The sequence below is a fragment of the Oncorhynchus clarkii genome, chromosome 1 (assembly GCF_045791955.1).
Source record: "Oncorhynchus clarkii lewisi isolate Uvic-CL-2024 chromosome 1, UVic_Ocla_1.0, whole genome shotgun sequence".
NCBI classification, from domain to species: Eukaryota; Metazoa; Chordata; class Actinopteri; order Salmoniformes; family Salmonidae; genus Oncorhynchus; species Oncorhynchus clarkii.
In genome coordinates this window covers 73,895,778-73,913,241 of record NC_092147.1, presented here as the reverse complement: position 1 = coordinate 73,913,241, position 17,464 = coordinate 73,895,778, and positions in this window count along the sequence as shown.

Sequence of the window (17,464 nt, the reverse complement as noted above, 5' to 3'; positions counted from 1 at the left end):
GCCATCGCCGATCCACCTTTCATTTTCCATTGGTTTTGCCTTGTCTCACCCAGAGCCGTCTGTTGCACATATGTTTGTGTATATCACTTTCCCTGAGTTTTCCCCGCATTCCCAGCATAAGGCTCTCGTCGATACAGGTGTGGCTGGGAATTTTATTGATAGAGCGTTCGCCCATAGTTTAGGGATGGATCCCCATTGTTCCCGTGGCTGTGCCCTTCCCCGTTCACGCCCTAGATGGTCGACCATTAGGGTCAGGGTTGATTAGGGAGGTCACCGCTCCTCTGGGCATGGTGACGCAGGGGGGTCACAAGGAGAGAATTAGTCTCTTCCTTATTGACTCTCCTGCATTTACCGTGGTGCTAGGCATACCCTGGTTAGCTTGTCATAACTCCACTGTTTCTTGGCCACAGAGGGCTCTCACGGGGTGGTTGCGAGAGTGCTCGGGGAGCTGTTTAGGGGTTTCCGTTGGTGCTACTACTGTGGAGAGTCCAGACCAGGTCTCCACCGTGTGCATTCCCCCTGAATATGCCGATTTGGCTCTCGCCTTCTCCAAAAAGAAGGCGACTCAATTACCACCCCATCGACGGGGCGATTGCGAGAAAAAATCTCCTGGTAGATGCTGCACTTCCCAGGAGTCACGTGTATCCCCTCTCACAGGCGGAGACAGAGGCTATGGAAACATATGCCTCCGAATCCCTGCGAATCCCTGCGTCAGGGGTACATTCGGTCCTCCACTTCACCCGCCTCCTAAAGTTTATTTTTTGTGAAGAAAAAGGAGGGAGGTCTGCGCCCGTGGTCTGAACCAGATCACTGTGAGGTATAGTTATCCGCTACCGCTCATAGCCACAGCGATTGAGTCATTGCACTGCGATTGAGTCATTGCACTAGTTCTTCACCGAACTAGATCTCAGGAGCGCTTACAACCTAGTGCGTATCCGGGAGGGAGACAAGTGGAAGACGGTTTTCAGTACCACCTCAGGGTACTATCTGTCATGCCATACGGGTTGATAAATGCGCCATCAGTCTTCCAAGCCTTTGTAGACAAGATTTTCAGGGACCTGCACAGGCAGGGTGTAGTGGGGTATATTGATGACATTTTGATATACTCCGCTACACGCGCCAAGCATGTGTCCCTGGTGCGCACGGTGCTTGGTCGCCTGTTGGAGCATTACCTTTACGTCAAGGCTGAGAGATGCCTGTTCTTCCAGCAGTCTGTCTCCTTCCTAGGGTATCGCATTTCCATCCCAGGGGTGGAGATGGAGAGTGACCGCATTCAGCCGTGCATAATTGGCCGACTCCCATCACGATAAAGGAGGTGCAGGGGTTCTTAGGGTTTGCCAACTACTACCAGAGGTTTATCCGGGGTTTTGGTCTGGTAGCGGCTCCCATTACCTCACTGCTGAAGGGGGGCCCGGTACGCTTGCAGTGGTCAGCTGCAGGGCAGGGATTTTAGTCACCTGAGGGCTCTGTTTACCTCGGCTACCGTGCTGACCCATCCGGATCCCTTTTTGGCATTCATAGTGGAGGTGGACACGTCCGAGGCTGGGATAGGAGCTGTGCTCTCTCAGCGCTCGGGTACGCCACCGAAGCTCCGCCCCTGTGCCTTCTTCTCGAAGAAGCTCAGCCCTGCGGAGCGAAACTATGACTATGGGGACCAGGAGCTGTTGGCTGTCGTCAAATCCTTGAAGGCGTGGAGACATTGGCTTGAGTGGGCTAGACACCCTTTTCTCATCTGAACTGACCACCGTAATCTGGAGTACATCTGGGCGACGAGGAGACTGAACTCTCGCCATGCAAGGTGGGACATGTTTTTCACCCGTTTTGTGTTTACCCTTTCCTACAGACCAGGCTCCCAGAACGTGAAGGCAGACTCATTGACTCAGCTGTATAACACAGAGGAGCGGCCCATGGATCCCACTCCCATACTCCCCGCCTCCTGCCTGGTGGCGCCGGTAGTGTGGGAGCTGGACACGGACAGGTGAGCAGGTGTTATGTGCTGAGCCCGCTCCCATCCAGTGTCCCGCTGGGTGTCTGTACGTCCCGTCTGATGTTCGTGACCGATTGATCTATTGGGCCCACACGTCACCCTCCTCTGGTCATCCTGGGATCGGTCGGACAGTGCACTGTTTGATCGGGAGGTACTGGTGGCCTACCTTGGCTAAGGATGTGAGGGTTTATGTTTCCTCCTGGTCGGTGTGCGCCCAGTGTAAGGCTCCGAGGCACCTGCCCAGAGGTAAGCTACACCCCTTACCCGTTCCACAACGGCCTTGGTCGCACCTGTCGGTGGATTTTCTGACCGATGATCCTGGTGGTTGGGGATCGTTCCCTCCCTCTGCCCGGTCTCCCTACGGCCCTACAGACTCCGGGGGCCTTGTTTACGCACGTCTTCCGGCACTACGGGGTGCCTGAGGATACAGTGTCTGATCGAGGTCCCCAGTTCACGTCTAGGGTCTGGAAGGCGTTCAAGGAACGTCTGGGGGTCTCGATTAGTCTTACTTCAGGGTTTCACCATGAGAGTGGAGAGAGTAAACCAGGATGTGGGCAGATTTCTGCGGTCCTATTGCCAGGATCGGCCGTGGGAGTGGGCGGCATTCGTGACCTGGGCTGAGATGGCACAGAACTCACTTCGCCACTCCACTAACCTCTCTCCCTTCCAGTGCGTACTGGGGTACCAGCCGGTTCTGGCGCCTTGGCATTAGAGTCAGACCGAGGTTCCTGCGGTGGACGACTGGTTCAGGCGCGCGGAGGAGACATGGGAAGCTGTCCGTGTTCACCTGTTGTTACAACTTCCACCCGATTACCGTATTAACCCCTCGTTCCATGTGTCTCTCCTCAGGTCGGTGGTGGCTGGTCCCTCCAGGAGTCTGAGGTGCAGGAGGTTCCTCCGCCCCCTCTGGACATCGGGGGGGCCCCGGCGTACTCCGTTCGCTCCATACTGGAATCGAGGCGCTGGGCGAGGGGTCTTCAGTATCTTGTGGAGTGGGAGGGGTATGGTTCCGGAGGAGAGGTGCTGGGTTCCAGTCGAGGACAATGCTGTAGGAGTCTTCGTCCGGATCGCCCTGCACCTCGCCCTCTGGGTCGTCCCCGATGCCAGTGTCTGCGCGCGGCTCCGAAGTTGGTACCTCTCCTGGTTCGGGCGGCGTTCGGCGGTCGACGTCACCGGCCTTCTAGCCATTGCCGATCCACCTTTCATTTTCCATTGGTTTTGTCTTGTCTTCCCTCACACCTGGTTTCAATCCCATCAATTACATGTTGTGTATTTAACCCTCTGTTTCCCCCATGTCCTTGTCCGGAATTGTTTCTTGTAAGTGCTTGTGCACGTATTGTCTGGTGTGCGTCGGGTTATGTACCCATTTATTGATTGTTCTGTTTTCCGGTGGGTTATTATTATTCAACTGCGCCGTTGGAAACACAGTTTTTGCTCTCCTGCGTCTGACTTCTCTGCCGCCAGTAAGCACCCCTTACAATTCCACTATAGTAAATGACAGATTGGAAGTCTGTACAGAACAAAAAAATTCCAAAACATCTTGACAGTTTGAAATATTGCACTAAAATAATACTGCAATAAATGTGGCAAATAAATTATCTTTTTGTCTTGAATACAAAGCATTATGTTCGGGGCAAATCCAACACATCACTGAGTACCACTTTTCATATTTTCAAACATACTAACCTGAATGAAAAGAAAAAATATTTCAAAACATGCTTACAGTTTGCAATAAGGCACTGAAGTAAACCTGAAAGAAATGCGACAAAGAAGTTAACTTCATGTCCTGTATTTGGGGCAAATCCAACAACACATCACTGAGTACCACTCTTCATGTTGTCAAGCATGGCGGTGGCTGCATCATTTTATGGGTATGCTTGTCATCGGCAAGGATTTGTGAGTTTTCTGTTAGGATAAAAAGAAACGGAAGAGCTAAGCAAAAAAATTATAGAGGAACACCTAGTTCAACAGATACTTTCCAACAGATACTGGGAGACAAATTCACCTTTCAGCAGGACAATAACCTTAAACACAAGGCCAAAAATATACTGGATTTGCTTGCCAAGATGACAATGAATGTTTCTGAGTTTCCGAGTTACCGTTTGGATTTAAATCAGCTTGAAAATCTATGACAAGACTTGAAAATGGCTGTCTAGCAATGATCAACAGCGAACTTGACAGAGATTTAATTATTTTAAGAATGATGTGTGAGTATCATACCATCCAGGTGTGCAAAGCTTTTAGAGACTTACCCAGAAAGACTCACAGCTGTAATCACTGCCTAAGGTGATTCTAACATGTATTGAATGTAGGCAGGTATAATGTTGAGGGTGAAAATGGTTTAATAATATACAGCCTCTTCAGTCTCCCCCCTCCTTTTTCGAACATTCTGTTAAAAATCGCGCAACATTTCAGCGTCCTGCTACTCATGCCAGGAATATAGTATATGCATATGATTAGAATGTGTGGATAGAAAACACTCTGAAGTTTCTAAAACTGGTTAAATCACGGCTGTGACTATAACAGAGCGTGTGTTTCATCGAAAAGCGCAAGAAAAACTGGTCACTGAAAGCTGAAAAAAGTATCCATGCGCCACTTTCATGTATTGTTTAAAGGACACCAAATTTAAATGGACACGGATGCAATTCCTACAGCTTCCAGACGATGTCGCCAAAAACGTCATTTTCATTGACAAAAATCCTTTGAGACATGACCAATAGATCCCCCATTCCATCCAGCCTACAACAATCGATTTTGGAAGATTGAAAAATTGACATTGTTTTCTTGAGTAGCTGCTATTGAATACAGATCGCCCAGTGATCAATTTGATCGCTTATTAACGTTTACAAATACCTAAATTTGGGTTACAAAAGTAGGTTGAAGTGTTTTGTCAAAGAATATAGGCAACTTATATAATTTTTAAAAATGACGTTGCGTGTTGGAAGAGAGCTTTTTTCCTGAAGCAGACAGGCTATACAAATGGATATTTTGGCCATACATGGACGGATTTAATCGGGAAAAAGACCAATTTGTGATGTTTATGGGACATATAGGAGTGCCAACAAAGAATATCATCAAAGGTAATGAATGTTTTATATTTTATTTCTGCGTTTTTGTGTAGCGCCGGCTACGCTAATTCTTTTGTTTACGTCCCCTTCAGGTATATTGGGGTGTTGCATGCTATCAGATAATAGCTTCTCATGCTTTTTTAAAATCTGACTTGTTGGCTAGATTCACAACGAGTGTAGCTTTAATTCAATACCCTGCATGTGTATTTTAATGAACGTTTGAGTTTTAACGAGTACATTTAGCATTTAGCGTAGCGCATTTGCATTTCCAGGTGCCTAGTTGAGACGTCTGCGTCTCAAGTAGGATCAAGAGGTTTTAATTAAGTCAGACGTTTACAAACACCTTAGCCAAATACATTTAAACTCAGTTCTTCACAATTCCTGACATTTAATCCTAGTAAAAATTGTGTGAGTAAATATTCATTATACTCCACGATGCGTCGTGCCTTAGAACAGCCCTTAGCCATGGTATATTGGCCATATACCACACCCCCTCGTGCCTTATTGCTTAAATTGCTTAAAGAAAACAACATTATCTTCAGTTAATGCCAAGTAGCATGTTCTGAAAGGTCATAACATTAACACACTAATTCAACCAGAGGTTTCATAATAGCCAGTGTGTGGATTAGTTACTTGGAGAAGTAATACATTACATATTACTTGTTATATTTAACAAAAGTAACGCATTACTTGACAATACATTCATGAAAAAAATCTTTATCTCACCGGTAGTTTGACTGTTGGGGGGAGCAAGGCGAGCCGCGTGCGCTGTACCAAGGAATGTGAATATATTTAGGTGATTTAAATGATTAGGCTAACTTTCTAACTACACATCACAGACAAACTGAATTGGTCCACCCACACAGACAGCATCGTGAAGAAGGCGCAGCAGCGCCTCTTCAACCTCAGGAGGCTGAAGAAATTCGGCTTGTCACCAAAAGCACTCACAAACTTCTACAGATGCACAATCGAGAGCATCCTGTCGGGCTGTATCACCGCCTGGTACGGCAACTGCTCCGCCCACAACCGTAAGGCTCTCCAGAGGGTAGTGAGGTCTGCACAACGCATCACCGGGGGCAAACTACCTGCCCTCCAGGACACCTACACCACCCGATGTCACAGGAAGGCCATAAAGATCATCAAGGACAACAACCACCCGAGCCACTGCCTGTTCACCCCGCTATCATCCAGAAGGCGAGGTCAGTACAGGTGCATCAAAGCTGGGACCGAGAGACTGAAAAACAGCTTCTATCTCAAGGCCATCAGACTGTTAAACAGCCACCACTAACATTGAGTGGCTGCTGCCAACACACTGACTCAACTCCAGCCACTTTAATAATGGGAATTGATGTAAAATATATCACTAGCCACTTTAAACTTTAAACAATGCTACCTAATATAATGTTTACATACCCTACATTATTCATCTCATATGTATACGTATATACTGTACTCTATATCATCTACTGCATCTTTATGTAATACTTGTATCACTAGCCACGTTAACTATGCCACTTTGTTTACATACTCATCTCATATGTATATACTGTACTCAATACCATCTACTGTATCTTGCCTATGCCGCTCTGTACCATCACTCATTCATATATCTTTATGTACATATTCTTTATCCCCTTACACTTGTGTCTATAAGGTAGTAGTTTTGGAATTGTTAGCTAGATTACTTGTTGGTTATTACTGCATTGTCGGAACTAGAAGCACAAGCATTTCGCTACACTCGCATTAACATCTGCTAACCATGTGTATGTGACAAATAAAATTTGATTTGATTTGATTTGATTTAGTTAAATAAAAGCAACCCCTCCACTACAGGGAGGAGAGGAGGGCCCTGGCGGAGTGTTTCCAGGAAAATAACCTCTCCCTCAAAAAAATGAAGGAGCTGATCGGGGAGCACCCATCCACATTGACTGGCGCCGCAGTGGAGAAGGGGAAAGCGTAAAGGTCCTTGGCATACACATCATTGGCAATCTGAAAATGGTCCACCCACACAGACAGTATGGTGAAGAAGGTGCAACAGCGCCTCTTCAACCTCAGGAGGCTGAATAATTTATTCTCGGCCCCTAAGACCACCACAAACTTTTAAAGATCCACTGCGCGCATCCTGTCGGGCTGTATCACCGCCTGGTATGGCAACTGCACCGACCTCAACCACAGGAATATCAAGAGGGGGCACACTGTCTGCCATTCCAGGACATCTAAAGCAGCCAGTGTCACAGGAAGGCCAAGAAGACCCCCCCTCGAGTCACGGCCTGTTCACCCTGCTACCATCTAGAAGGCGAAGTCAGTACAGGTGCATCAAAGCTGGGACCCAGAGAGTGAAAAATAATAATTGTGTGACTTAGCAGTAAGCTAGAATTACAGTGCTATACAAAGTCTTACCAAGACACCAACATTTGCGTTGAGGTAGGCTATTATGAAACCTCTAGTTGAATTAATGTATTAATGTTTTTTCCTTTCAGAACATGCTACTTGGCATTAATTGAAGACTGTTGTTTTCAGTTTTAGATTTACTCACACTAACATTACATAACAAAAAGATGGAAGCAACACAAAGCTCATCTTTCAAATAAAAGTTAATAATTTACTTTTTGTGTGTTTTTACAACAACTTGTTGTAGGGGCAGTTGACATATTTAGAAACGCTTCCTGCTTCCTTGAATATTTCAGCTGACAACACAAAAGGAAACCTGAGAAGGGTGATGCCGTCAGCGTGTTGAGAAAACAATGACACTGCGGATTAGTCATGAAGTGGAGACAATCGGTTTCTTTAGAATTACACTTGCAAACTAGATGGAAAAACCACAACTGTATTATTAAACCATTATTCACCCTCCACATCATACTTGTCTAGCTAAAACTAACATACTGACCTCAACCATGTTGCCATCAATAGTTCCACAAAACATATAAAACATGTATTATTGAACTAAGTACATAACCATGTGCTTAGATTGAATACATCTATGTTACATAGCCCTTTCCTGCAGTCAATCACCAAAAGCACCCTCTTTGGCCTCATGGGTGGAATGTTATTAATATTTTTCATAATTGGTAGATACATTCTTTAAAAAAATACGACAATCCAGTGTTTTTTGCTAGAGGTCAACCGATTATGATTTTTCAACGCCGATACCGGTTATTGGAGGACCAAAAAAAAGCAGATACCGATTAAATTGGCCGATTTCAAATAATGACAATTATAATAATACTGAATGAACACTTTTATTTTAACTTAATATAATACATACAAAAATATTTTTAGTCTCAAATAAATAATGAAACATGCTCTATTTGGTTTAAATAATGCAAAAACACAGTGTTGGAGAAGAAAGAAAAAGTGCAATATGTGCCATGTAAAAAGCTAACGTTTAAGTTCCTTGCTCAGAACATATGAAAGCTGGTGGTTCAATATTCCCAGTTCTTCAAAATACCCAGTAAAGAAATATTAGGTTGCAGTTATTATAGGAATGGTCACGTGAACTATTTCTCTCTATACCATTTGTATCTCATAGAACTTTGACTATTAGATGTTCTAATAGGCACTATAGTATTGCCAGCCTAATCTCAAGGGTTAATAGGCTTGAAGTCATAAACGGCGCTGTGACCAAGCATTGCTAAGAGCTGCTGGCAAACGCAGTAAAGTTTGAATGAATACTTTCGAGCCTGCTGCTGCCTACCATCGCTCAGTCAGACTGCTGTCGTGTCTTTGGCTATGCCGGATTAAGTGATATGACATGCTATTCTATAAAATAATTTATCTGTAATTAATATCACCTGATTGAGCTAATCATGTAAATGTAATTAACCAGAGAGTCAGGGCACCACGTAATAATATTTATAGAGCTGTTATCTTCCGAATAAACTCTTAAAGACCTAGTAATATTTTACATCAATAGCAGTCAATATTAATCGTCACCTTAATTCAGTCTCATCTGAAAGTTGTAAATTCTTGGTCTTCACGATCCCTGGCTAACAAGTTGAATCAGCAATACAAAATTGGGTTTAATAATTTATTTACTAAGTACCTAACTAATCACACAGAATTACACATACACATAATTAATCATAACTTGATTACAAATTACGTCATAAAGGAAAAGGTCCCTAGCGGGCGGAACAGATATGACAGCTTGTTACACAAAAGAAAAGGGGCTGGGTTTGACTGAAAGAGCGGGAAGACTGAGGAACAAAGGGCGAAGCTGTGCTATCGTAAATACAGTATCTGATGCATTCTAAATTACCGCCCATTTGGAAAAGGAAAATGTAATAAATATTTACTCTGAGCTGCGCTTCGGTAGGTTGGTGGTAGATGGAAGGCCGTGTTGCCAAACAGAGTCCTTTATCCTTTGAAGAATGTCTCTGGTGGTCAATTGGGTACGTTGTAGTAATGTCGTTGTGTGATAGACGGGATACTCTGTCCTGTTCCTTCCTAACCCTCGTTTGCAGCTGCTGTTGCTAACTCAACGGCTAGGAGGTATCACTTCTGTAGTGAAGAGTTCAAAGTTCATTTGCAACCAAAGCTCAGAGAACTGACACAATTTCCCTAGTTAATATTGCCTGCTAACTTGAATGTCTTTTAACTAAAAATGCAGGTTTAAAAATATATACTTCTGTGTATTGATTTTAAGAAAGGCATTGATGTTTATGGTTAGTTACATTTGTACATTTCGCGAATGTGCCTTTGTTAAATCATCACCTATTTGGCAAAGTAGGCTGTGATTCGATGATAAATTAACAGGCACTACATTGATTATATGCAACACAGGACAATCTAGTTAACCTAGTAATATCATCAACAATGTGTAGTTAACTAGTGATTATGTGAAGACTGATTGTTTTTTATAAGATACGTTTAATGCTAGCTAGCAACTTACCTTGGCTCCTTGCTGCACTCGCGTAACAGGTGGTCATCCTGTTTCCTCATGGAATGCAATGTACTCGGCCATAATCAGTATCTAAAAATGCTGTTTACCGATTGTTATGAAAACTTGAAATCGTCCCTAATTAATCGGCCAGTTTTCGCCCATAACCATGTGTGTGAGGTTTATACTTTTGATTCAAAGCAGATGTTTTTAAGACTACCAAGAATCACTCGGTGTGACTCTGATTTAGCCACTGCAATAAAAGGTTAATTACTGCTCTTGACTACGACAGGGGTGGACTGGGACAAGAAACCAGCCCTGGCATTTTATCCACACCAACCGACATCACTGAGCACGCTGCCAACTCATTTGTTTACTTCCTGAGTAAAGTCCATTTTTTGTCTCCTAGACTGTAGGATGTTGCTCAGCCTCTGAATGTCAAAGAAACAAAACAATTCTATCCCCATATGCATTGGAGTCACGTTTCTCCCAGGTATTTTACAACTTGTTTCTAGCATAAAGCATCGTCAACCAAAGCGCTGTTATAGATCAATTCATATAATTATATCTGTTTTTATATTCTTCAAAATCTTAAGTTAACAATGTATATGCCTTTGCATTTTGACATTTTCTTCAATAAAAAAGGTAGGCCTATGGCATACCATCTCATACCCCCCCCCCAATTCGAGTCCTGGTTTAAACTTAACATCCCTTAACTAACACGCAGGTAGGCTATTTAAAGAGTGCATGGTGGGTGGCCGCGACCGGGAGGCCGATGGGGCGGCGCACAATTGGCCCAGTGTTGTCCGGGTTAGGGGAGGGTTTGGCCGGCAGGGATATCTTTGTCTCATCGCGCACTAGCGACTCCTGTGGCGGGCCGGGCACAGTGCACGTTGACACGCCAGGTGTACGGTGTTTCTTCTGACACATTGGTGCGGCTGGCTTCCATGTTGGATGGGCATTGTGTCAAGAAGCAGTGCGGCTTGGTTGGGTTGTGTTTCGGAGGACGCATGGCTCTCGACCTTCGCCTCTCCCGAGTCCGTACGGGAGTTGCAGAGATGAGACAAGACTGTAACTACTACCAATTGGATATCACGAAATTCGGGTGAAAAATAAATAAAAAAGTTTTGGACACACTCATTCAAGTGTTTCTTTATTTTTACTATTTTCTACATTGTAGAAGAATAGCGAAGACATCAAAACTATGAAAGAACACTTCAAATTAGCCACCCTTTGCCATTCTCTCAACCAGCTTCACCTGGAATGCTTTGCCAACAGTCTTGAAGGAGTTTTCCTTCACTCCGTGTTCCAACTCATCCCAAACCATCTCAATTGGGTTGAGGTCAGGTGATTGTGGAGGCCAGATCATCTGATGCAGCACTCCATCACTCTCCTTCTTGGTCAAATAGCCCTCACACAGCCTGGAGGTGTGTTGGGTCATTGTCCTATTGAAAAACAAATGATAGTGGGGCTAAGCCCAAACCAGATGGGATGGTGTATCGCTGCAGAATGCTGTGGTAGCCATGCTGGTTAAGTGTGCCTTGAATTCTAAATAAATCAGACAGTGTCATCAGCAAAGCACCCCCACACCATCACACCTTCTCCTCCAAGCTTCACAGTGGGAACCACACATGCAGAGATCATCCATGCACCTACTCTGCATCTCACAAAGACACGGCGGTTGGAACCAAAACTCTCAAATTTGGACTCATCAGACCAAAGAACAGATTTCCACCGGTCTAATGTCCATTGCTCATGTTTCTTGGCCCAGGCAAGTCTCTTTTTCTACACTTCGAGGGGTCACTCAGACTACCTCGCCTCTCACATTGAGAGTCATGCTGAAACTACACTTCAAGGACGTTTCGCTCGTTCACCCTGTGTATGTTACCAGCCTCAAAACTGTAACCCTGCTACTTGGAGCAGACTTGATGGATCGGTTACTCCCACTGATGGATTGGAAAACCAACCAGGTATGGTCACAGGCCACCGTGCCTTCTCCACTGACCACACTGTCTTCCCCTAACGCTAGCTGCAATGCAGTCATTCACGAGGGGTATCTGTCGAAAGCACCCCTTGGGAAAAAAGACATTTAGAAACCTCTTGGGGCAGAATCCGATCCAAGGAGATTTTACGATATCTCGACACATTCCATCAGCCAACTTGACTGACCATTCTTTTCATGATTTCGAGCCAGCTGTCTCTGTGAGTACGCAACTTCCCTCCACCATGCAGTCGTGTAATACGGTAGTTGAGATGAACTCCTCTTGCCCTTAGGACACTTCCGCAATCACTGCGGCCGTCTCAGCAAGAAAAACATTGATGCGCAGTGTACTCTGCTTCCCATGATACACCTTCCGCTTTGTTGGGGACTGTCACCCCTTACAATGACACTAATGGCGTCAGTCCAGCAACTGACCCGATGACTCCCACTAGTGAAACTCTTTGCGATATCACAGACCGATATCCTCGTCTCAGTTCGCAGGTACTGAAGAGGTTGCCACACGCTGACGCGGTGGTGACTGACATGCCTCTGAGCGTTTTGAAGCACAAACACCAGGAGATTTGTTTGAAAGGTTACAGCCATTCTCATGACAACGCGGCCGCTGACAACTTGTACATAGGGTCCGACCTTTTCGTTTGCGCCTCAGACACCAACACCATCCGCTGGTAGGGGGGTCCGGAGACACAAAGGGGGGGAATAGTAGCCCAGACCCATGATGAGCCTCATCGAGGCCGGTGGGGGGGTCGAGACTACGGACAACACCGTACGAGGCCGCCAGAGCATAAATTAAATCTAGTTGTAAACTCCTCTATGAGAACAGTGAGGAGCAGACAGGCCCCTAGACGGGGATTATTTTAGAACACATCTAAGATAGTACTGAGGTGTACCACACTGGTCATAAAGGAAGTCCAGTGGACTTGTCCACCTCCAAAACAAATGGCAACAATAATAATTCCTTGCCATGTGTAGGTTCAACTACAATACAACTAGTAAAATTCTCCAATCATTATGTTCCGGTAGTATAATATTTCAGAATAAATCGGTAGGATAACTGGTCCCTTTGAGCACCAGTACCAATAGCAGCTACAGTCAGTATAGCTACAATCAGTAAGAAGGTTAGAGACCTAACCAATCAAATTACCCTTGACAATAGCGACATAGGAGTCACTCAGAGCGCAACACGTGGAAGGGAATCTCCAGTGCACTCTTCCAATGGTTAACACACATGTCACTAATAAATAGAATCCTCCATTCAGGAGGAAAATTATTAGAATCATTAACCACGATCACACCATGTACGACTGGCCCAATACTTAAAGAGTACTTCAGTCGTGAGGTTAGCTCCTCCATGTATAACATAGCTATGAAATAGACTTCATACCTATCACCACTACAATAGTGGAAGACACAGTGACTTGTCGAAAAAACTACTACAGACTCCCTTGACAACAGTTCTGACTGACCTCCAGGCATTGACCTGAAAATTACCTGACTACGTCAGACTCATTCTGATCAAGTTGTAATCTGCCAGGATACTTGGTTTTCTTCCCTTGAAATGGGGCAGAATCACATGCGCGCTTGTGTAAGCATAAACGCACATGCACAACGGAACATCCAATTAGGATTTATGCTAGGATCACTCAAGGGTCCAAGCAAAATACCAGCCTTAGTAAATAAGGTTGAACATTTACTTCTAGGCATTTGACTCTACAGCACTCACCAGTTTCTTCCCAGAAGTCCATAGGTCATCCCTGTAGACTGACCAAAATATCAACTTAGGATAGTGCCTAAGCAACACACCAAGTAGGAAAACCCTAGATATGGCATTAGAGACAATGCCATGATAGTAATTTTGCCAGAACATTAGACGTATATAGAATACAGTCAAATTAGATGATTTTTGTGTGAGAACTATATTTTGTATATCTTTTGTTTATGCTTTCATTCCTTTTCGGTTCAGTTCCTTTGACACTTAGGAAGTGATAGAGCCCTAAACAAAGTCCCCATACAACCATCACTTAGTGCCACAATGCCGCTCAATGGGGAATTAATGCAATTATATATATTTCATGAGTGTGTGTGCGTGCGTTGTTAACATCTGCCCAGTTACTGCCCAGATCTTCCAGTCTGGACGACGACCAGATGACGGGTCCGGAACGGCAACCCCAAACCCGGACACCCACGGCCCATCATTGTGGCGGCATACCCCGCTGTCAGGGAGCCTACCAAGGTAAACCACCAGAGGGGGGGGTTCCGCAACGGCGATTACCAACCAGGACATCCCCTGGCCCTTGCAGCTTCCAGGGAACCTATCAAGGTACATCACTAGAAGGGACCGCAACGGCGATAACCAACCGGACATCAACTGCCATCCTTGTGGTGGACTGCTCCGGTTTCAGAGAAGCCTACCAAGTTCAACCACCAGAGGGGACTGCAACAATGATCTACAAACAGGACATCACGTGTTCATGATTTTATGTTGATTTGTAACTTTCAGGACAAACAAGATCCAAACCACCAGGGGGGGTATGTCATGACGTTGGCCTCTTTGGGTATAGCAACCCCATCCCCCTCTCCCTGCCTCCCCCTTGCCTCCTTCAACTAGCTGCTGTGGTCAGAGGTCGTAAATTCCTGAGAAGACCCTGCCACATGGCCACATAGTAGAGAGAGAGTACATTTTCATAGAGGACAAAGGAAATCCTTCCACCTCACAGAACTTGAGGTACAAACAAATTTCATGTTCCGGAGAAAGTATAAACGATCGGTGAAGAATCCAGCTACGAACTGGTCCGTTTGTCACAACTTGGGACAGCTCATGGGAGACGGTGTGGCCACATTACCATAACGATGTTTATATAATAGCCTCAGATATGAGGTTTACATCTAATTGTTGTATAAGATGAATGAGTGAGTATGATACTGTTTGTGTAATTGTGTAATATGACTTTGGACTGTTTAATGAAGAAAAATACAATTCCCTTTTGATTTTAACTAAATCAGAGGACTGCCCCTGAGCCCAGTTAGGGTCAGACATCCTGGGACAGCCCGCTTCAGCCCTTCCGAATAAAACCCCCACTCGGGTTTTCGATCAGCAGACCGAGCTTACCTCAATTACGAGATGGTTAAAGGTTGCAGACCATGATTCTCTCAATCAAGGGAGGACAAAAGGTTGCAGACCATTGCTGAATCTTTTAACCATACCACATGGTTAAACTCTTAGACTATTGATACCGACGGAGTAAGAACAAGTCTTTGATATTAATTACTAGTCTGCAGCTAGGAATTCGGTATCATTGAATGCGAAGAACGACAACCGCCAAAAACATTCATTCTATAACAAATCTGAACAATCGCCAATAACCATGACAGAGAGAGAGAGGGAGAGAGACAGACAATTCAACAAAATAAATCACCAGCAATCAAAACGACACACTGAGCGTAAATATATATATTGATTACAATTGTTCCCGAATGAGTGAGTGTTATCACTGTGTCACTTCTTAGTCGACCTCCATTTCCCCTTTTGTCTAACAAGCCGCCATGCCGGTTTAGCCCACTAGGGCACATTCTCATATCATTTCATGTCACCACATTTACCTTGTTTGTTTGTTTGTTTATTTCTGTGAATTACTTAGTTAGTAAAAAATAAATGATTTAAGACAATTGATGTATGGGATGACTCATAGTGAAGACTGGGTTCGTGCAGATAACCAACAATTTACGACGTTTGGAATGAGACTAACGTGAGGTAAAGTAAATAATTCATTAATTCGAAGACTAATTGATCAGATAAAATATCTGAAAAGTTATTTTAGGAAATTATATTTTGTAATCTGAATATTTTTCCTTGGTGTCCCGACTTTCTAGTTAATTAGTTACGTGATTAATCAGTTGATCACGTAATAACTAATTACAGAGAATCTTTGATAAAAACTATCAGTCTTCAGTTAATGATAGTAAAGACACGGCAGCAGTCTGACTGAGTGGTGGTAGGGAGCAGCAGGCTCGTAAGCATTCATTCAAACAGCACTTTTCTGCGTTTGCCAGCAGCTCTTCGCAATGCTTGAAGCACAGCACTGTTTATGACTTCAAACCTATCAACTCCCAGATTAGGCTGGCAATACTATAGTGCCTATAAGAACATCCAATAGTCAAAGTTATATTAAATACAAACGGTATAGAGAGAAATAGTCCTATAATAACTACAACTTAAATATTCTTAACTGGGAACATTGAAGACTCATGTTAAAAAGGAACCACCAGCTTTCATATGTTCTCATGTTCTGAGCAAGGAACGTAAGCGTTAGGTTTTTTTACATGGCACATATTGCACTTTTACTTTCTTCTCCAACACCATGTTTTTGCATTATTTAAACCAAATTGAACATGTTTCATTATTTATTTGATACTACATTTATTTTATTTATGTATTAAATTAAGTTCAAATAAAAGTGTTCATTCAGTATTGTTATAATTGTCATTATTTCAAATCAGCCAGATTAATCGGTATCGGCATTTTTTGGTCCTCCAATAATCGGTATCGGTGTTGAAAAATCATAATCGGTCGACCTCTACTAAAGGCTACTGGTTGTGGTGAAAGTAAGGAAAACAATAACAAGAAAGTGTTATTCAAGTTTAAGTAGTTGATGGTTATGTTGTTTGAGAACAAATTTTAACACTGTCAGTTCTGCAATCTTTGTAAGAACATGTGACAAAGAGCTGCACTTTTAAGAGGTTACTGTGCATTTCACAGTAACTTAATTGCAGTTAGTTGCCTGGAAGTTGCTGTGAATTTTACATTACTAGCTGTCAGTAAGTTATTGTCAAATTCACAGTAATTTAATAGTCAGTAACTGCTAGTAACTTGCAACTAGTTGTCAACTGGACATTGTTTAACATTAGTTGACAACTACTAAGCATTCTTTAAGGTAACCACACTTGGGACTCAGCCTCACCTGGTCTCAACCTCTTGGTGGACAGCAAACTGACTTTCCTGACACATTGCCAGGTCAGTGAGTGTGAAAGATCACCCAGAACAAGTTTATGCATTAACTACTTGCAGCGAGCTGACAGTATTATTGAAAAATAAACATTAACTTCCTGATGACCAACTCCCATTAAGTTCCTTGAAAATGTAGTAACCACTCAACAGTGCAGTTGTTGATTGTCACAAGCGTTTACAAAGACTGTAGAACTGGGAGTAGACAAATGAGGTGCTCAACCTTCATCAAAATAACAACAAAGACAAATACCAAAATACATTGGCACAAATACAACATATTTTAGACCATGCCCCCAAATATGCTTTTAATAATCTCTATCATAACCACAGGCCAGGTGGCGTAGGAAAGTCAGGTTGATTGCAACCGAGAGGTTGTGAGTTAAAATCCCAAGTGAGGTTGACTCCGAAGTAATCAGAATACAGCAGCATACTGTCCCTTACAGCAATAATACCTTATCCAGTTCTAAAAATACATGAACTTTTTGTATATTTACAGTTTTTTCACTGCAACCACCCGGGAAAT